The sequence below is a fragment of the Chiloscyllium plagiosum genome, chromosome 12 (genome assembly GCF_004010195.1).
Source record: "Chiloscyllium plagiosum isolate BGI_BamShark_2017 chromosome 12, ASM401019v2, whole genome shotgun sequence".
NCBI lineage: Eukaryota > Metazoa > Chordata > Chondrichthyes > Orectolobiformes > Hemiscylliidae > Chiloscyllium > Chiloscyllium plagiosum.
In genome coordinates, this window is record NC_057721.1 from 87,567,713 (window position 1) to 87,573,712 (window position 6,000).

The window sequence follows — 6,000 nt, forward strand, 5'->3', positions numbered from 1 at the left end:
TTTACTGCACAGGGCAGTTAAGCATCAACAGCATTACTATTGGTCTGGAGTCACATGTAGGCCAGACTGAGTAAGACGCTTCCCCTCCCAGAAGGATGTTAGTGGCTTTTTCCTGGCAATCAGCAATGATTTCATGGTCATCATTAGACCCTTAATGCAGATTTTCAATGAATTCAAATTCCATCATCTGCCATGGTGGGGATTCAAGTCCCTAGGATATCACCTGGGTCTCTGGATTAATAGGAGAAAGTGAGGTCTGCAGATGCCTTCCTGAAGAAGGGCTTATGCCCGAAACGTCGATTCTCCTGTTCCCTGGATGCTGCCTGACCTGCTGCGCTTTTCCAGCAACACATTTCCAGCTCTGGATTAATAGTCTAGCGATAAAACCATGAGGTCATCAACTCCCCTTCTACTAGCCAATTCTTTATCCATGCTAATGTACTCCTTCCAACACCATGTCTTTGTTTCTTATTAAGGAGTCTATTGTGTGGTACCTTATCCAATGCCTTTCACAAATCCAAATGTATAAAATCTATTGGTTTCCCTTTATCTATCCTCCTCAAAGAACTGTATTAAATGTGTCAGGTATGAACTCCCATCATGAAGCCATGCTGACTCTGCTTGATCATATTATGTATTTATGAATGCCCTGGTATTAAATCTTTTAACATTTCCTAACATTTCCCCAGTAATCAGATGTTAAGCTAACTGGCCAATAGTTACCTTTTTTTTGTCTTCCTCCCCTTTCGAATAAAGCATGCCACACTTGGAGTATTGTGTACAGTTCTGGTCACCACATTATAGGAAGGATGTGGAAGCTTTGGAAAGGGTTCCATGGAGATTTACTGGGATGTTGCCTGGTATGGAGGGAGGGTCTTATGAGGAAATGCTGAGGGCATTGAGGCTGTTTTCGTTGGAGAGACGGAGGTTGAGAGGTGACTTAATAGAGACATATAAAATAATCAGAGGGTTAGATAGAGTGGACAGGGAGAGCCTTTTTCCAAGTATGGTGACGGTGAGCACGAGCGGGCATAGCTTTAAATTGAGAGGTGATGGATACAGGACAGATGTCAGAGGTAGTTTCTTTACTCAGAGAGTAGTAGGGGCGTGGAACACCCAGCCTGTAACTGTAGTAGACTCGCCAACTTTAAGGACATTTAAATGGTCACTGGATAGGCATATGGAGGAGAATGGAATAGTGTAGGTTAGATGGGCTTCAGATTGGTTCCACAGGTTGGTGCAACATCGAGGGCCGAAGGGCCTGTACTTCGCTGTAATGTTCTATGTTCTAAAGGTGTTACATTGGCACATTTCTAGATGTTATGACTCATTGGGAGAACCCACCATAAATCAAACCGCAGTGTTCCAGAATCTTACCAAATTTTGAAGTTTGTTAAGGTACCCACAGTTTCTTAATTTACCTGACTCAAAGAACATGGTTGGTAGAAAGCACTAACCAAGTTTCTGTACTAACCAAGCAATACTATTTCTTACAAGTATTAGTCTATATCAATAGGTGAACAGATGAACTATTGGCATATAACACTCCTAACTAAAACTCTAATCTCCTGATAAACCTCCCCAGACACACACCTGCACACACACACATATACAGACTTAGACAGACGAATAAGGAAAATAGAAAACTGGAAAGTCAGATCTGTGATCTTTGTTTCCTGATATTGATCCTCGGATGCTGCCTGACCTGCTGTGCTTTTCCAGCATCACACTCTCGACTCTCATCTCCAGCAACTGCGGTTCTCACTTTCTCCAAATTGATTTCAACCTGACTGTGAATCCTCTTCCAAGGATGCCTACCCTGAAGAAGTTCTCCTCCTCTCTCTATAAGGATCTCAGTGAATCCCTCTCTCTCACTGTACCCCCCCAGGTCATCTCCTCTGCTCTGAGGCTCTTCAGCCATGCCCTGAAGCAAACTTGCTACCACAGCCTCATCTCGTTCCTCAGTACCTGCCTACGGAACCAACTGATCCTGCATAAGTTCTGGACTACATTCAGACCGTCACAATTTGGATCAGGATGCTGCCTGACCTGCTGTGCTTTTCCAGCACCACACTCTCAACTCTGATCTCCAGCATCTACAGTCCTCATTTTTTCCTTCCTGATATTGATGTTGTGATAATCCTCCTTCAGCTGACCAGGCCCTTGCTGTTCAGTTGTCTTTCTCTGGAGGCTTCCGCTGGTTTGTAAGACATAGACAGTGACTGATTCACTTGGAGAATGTCCCTGATTTATCATCACAGCAACTGCAGCAGGAAGGGGAACTTGTTCTTCAAGTTTAAATTGAGGTTTTTGTTACTTAATAGAAAGGTCAGCTCCTGCTGGAGAGATCAACACCATAACCTCTGGCCTCTCTCTCTCTGTGCCTTTGTAACTTGTTTCCAGTTCCAACCTGTTCAGTTATCTTAGATCCATGTGTAAAAACCTCCTGATCATCTGTACATTGCAAGAACCCACAGTCACCAAAAGAATTCACAATAAGTATCAAATGAATTGCCCTGAAATGATGTAGCCATCCTCGTCAATTCTTTTTTAAGGAACAGCCATGTACACTGCAGAGGAGAAACCTAACCATGATGTAAAGTCTGGTAAGGAAATGTTTAACTCTGTACAGGCCCGACCTACATTTCAGCAAAAGCATGTCGAGGTATTCTTTATGTCCTTGGAAAAAATAGTGAAACAGATGAATTGGGTAGCACTGGAAAAGCATGGCAGGGTCAGGCAGCATCTGAGGAGTAGGACAGTCGACGTTTCGGGCAGCTAATGCTCGACGCTCCCTGACCCTGCCGTGCTTTGCCAGCGCCACACTTTTCGACTCTGATCTCCAGCAGTTCTCACTTTCTCCCGGATGAATTGGTCAAAGGGAAATGAGCCATTACTGATGCACATGCACCTGTATTCACTAGAGTTTCAAAGAAGTTTGCAGATGACACCAAAATTGGAGGTGTAGTGAACAGCGAAGAGGGTTACCTCAGATTACAACAGGATCTTGATCAGATGGGCCAATGGGCTGAGAAGTGGCAGATGGAGTTTAATTCAGATAAATGGAAGGTGCTGCGTTTTGGGAAAGCAAATCTCAGCAGGACTTATACACTTAATGGTAAGGTCCTAGGGAGTGTTGCTGAACAAAGAGACCTAAGATGTTGTGAAACTTGAAAGGGTTCAGAAAAGATTTACAAGGATGCTGCCAGGGTTGGAGTATTTGAGCTATAGAGAGAGACTGAACAGGCTGGGGCTGTTTTCCCTGGAGCATCGGAGGCTGAGGGGTGACCTTATAGAGGTTTATAAAGTCATGCGGGGCATGGATAGGATAAATAGACAAAGTCTTTTCCCTGGTGTGGGGGAGACAAGAGGGTTTAGGTTTAGGGTGAGAGGGGAAAGATCTAAAAGAGACCTAAGGGACAACTTTTTCATGCAGAGGGTGGTATGGTATGGAATGAGCTGCCAGAGGATGTGGTGGAGTCTGGTACAATTGCAACATGTAAAAGGCATCTGGATGGGTATATGAATAGGAAGGGTTTGGAGGGATATGGGCCAGGTGCTGGCAGGTGGGACTAGATTGGGTTGGGATATCTGGGTCAGCATGGACGGGTTTGACCGAAGGGTGTGTTTCCATGCTGTACATCTCCATGACTCTATAAATGATCTCATTGAATTTACAAATTGCGTAAAGGGACAGATAGGATAGATGTAGGTAAGATGTTTCCCCTTCATTGGGATGTCTAGAATCAGGCGTTCCAATTTAAAACTAAAGGGGAAACAATGTAGTTGTAAGATGAGGGGAGTTTATTTTACTCAGCAGACTGTGGGAGCTCAGTGCCTGAGTGTGTTGAAGGTAGAGATTGATAGATTTCTGATTTCCTGTGACATACAGGGTTACAAGTAATAAATGAAGAGTAAAAGATATTGAAGTGTTAGATCAGCCGTGACTGTTGAATGGTAGGGAGCCTGCAATGGGCTACTCCTGTTACTACATTCCGAAGCAATGGCTGAAAGTTGGACCTAGTAGTTTGTAAGGTGTCCTGTGTGCGTCGTGTAAGGACCCGGAAATAAGAAAATTGAAGAATACTCTGAGGAGCAGGAAGAAGTCTCATTGACCGACTGGTGTTGAAGGGGGTTTCTCCTTACGCCCCACCACCTATTCCCCCACCCCCCCAACGCCCCGTGGCCAGTATCAATGTGAAGTTGTTAGTATCTGCCTGGCAGCCTGTGGGTGACACTGTTGGTTTAAACTTGCAGAGGGTTATCTTGTTTCTCTATGATTAGAAGCTTTGGAATAAATAGTGGTTTCTGGTAAAGTGTAGAGACCTAGTTAGTGTCGCTTGTTAAACTGAGTCCATTAAGCAGTGGAATTGGGGAACTTTGAGTAAGTTTATTCAATATTTAACTTATTTGATGATCCCAGGAGTTAGTGAAGAATCATCATTGCTGTTATAGACTAGTATTTTTTTAAAATCCCAGCCATAGTCTGTCCGACGTAAACCCTTTTGATGTGTTTTCCCGGAATCAGTTCAGAAAGGGGTGACACTACAGTTAATGTGCTCAGGAGGATGAGCCAGGCTGTCAATGATTACAGCGTGCTCATTGGCCTGGGCCGAGGGGCAGCAGGAGATCCAATCAAAGGGCAATGATTACCACCCCCTCCATCCTCAGTTCATACGGCAGAGGACTGCATTTAGATAGCGCCTGGCAGAGCTCTCTTACCCGCTGCACCTGCGGCTGCTCCGGACACTTCATCCGGACCCGCAGATCTCCAGCTCCTTTCCACTCGATCCTCCAACAGCAGCTCCGCTCTAATCTCACTCTGTCCCGTTCCCCCTCTCCCTGCCTGCACTCCCCTCTCTCCTCCAGATCTCTCCTTCACACTCTCCCTCGGAGACCCCGTACCCCAGTGAGGGTCAGCCCCTTCAGGAGAGGGAGGGAGACCCCGTACCCCAGTGAGGGTCAGCCCCTTCAGGAGAGGGAGGGAGACCCCGTACCCCAGTGAGGGTCAGCCCCTTCAGGAGAGGGAGGGAGACCCCGTACCCCAGTGAGGGTCAGCCCCTTCAGGAGAGGGAGGGAGACCCCGTACCCCAGTGAGGGTCAGCCCCTTCAGGAGAGGGAGGGAGACCCCGTACCCCAGTGAGGGTCAGCCCCTTCAGGAGAGGGAGGGAGACCCCGTACCCCAGTGAGGGTCAGCCCCTTCAGGAGAGGGAGGGAGACCCCGTACCCCAGTGAGGGTCAGCCCCTTCAGGAGAGGGAGGGAGACCCCGTACCCCAGTGAGGGTCAGCCCCTTCAGGAGAGGGAGGGAGACCCCGTACCCCAGTGAGGGTCAGCCCCTTCAGGAGAGGGAGGGAGACCCCGTACCCCAGTGAGGGTCAGCCCCTTCAGGAGAGGGAGGGAGACCCCGTACCCCAGTGAGGGTCAGCCCCTTCAGGAGAGGGAGGGAGACCCCGTACCCCAGTGAGGGTCAGCCCCTTCAGGAGAGGGAGGGAGACCCCGTACCCCAGTGAGGGTCAGCCCCTTCAGGAGAGGGAGGGAGACCCCGTACCCCAGTGAGGGTCAGCCCCTTCAGGAGAGGGAGGGAGACCCCGTACCCCAGTGAGGGTCAGCCCCTTCAGGAGAGGGAGGGAGACCCCGTACCCCAGTGAGGGTCAGCCCCTTCAGGAGAGGGAGGGAGACCCCGTACCCCAGTGAGGGTCAGCCCCTTCAGGAGAGGGAGGGAGACCCCGTACCCCAGTGAGGGTCAGCCCCTTCAGGAGAGGGAGGGAGACCCCGTACCCCAGTGAGGGTCAGCCCCTTCAGGAGAGGGAGGGAGACCCCGTACCCCAGTGAGGGTCAGCCCCTTCAGGAGAGGGAGGGAGACCCCGTACCCCAGTGAGGGTCAGCCCCTTCAGGAGAGGGAGGGAGACCCCGTACCCCAGTGAGGGTCAGCCCCTTCAGGAGAGGGAGGGAGACCCCGTACCCCAGTGAGGGTCAGCCCCTTCAGGAGAGGGAGGGAG

General features: G+C 49.1%; 1 protein-coding gene across 1 annotated transcript in view; it reads right to left on the reverse strand.

Moving 5' to 3' along the window:
- The window catches only part of LOC122554870 (zinc finger CCCH domain-containing protein 13-like), a 28,278-nt gene extending 23,404 nt beyond the window's left edge, over positions 1-4,874 (reverse strand). The window contains exon 1 of the mRNA XM_043700218.1: positions 4,723-4,874. The gene's annotated coding sequence lies outside the window, so the exon portion shown is untranslated. The remainder of the gene's footprint in view (positions 1-4,722) is intronic.
- Positions 4,875-6,000: the final 1,126 nt, after the last annotated feature.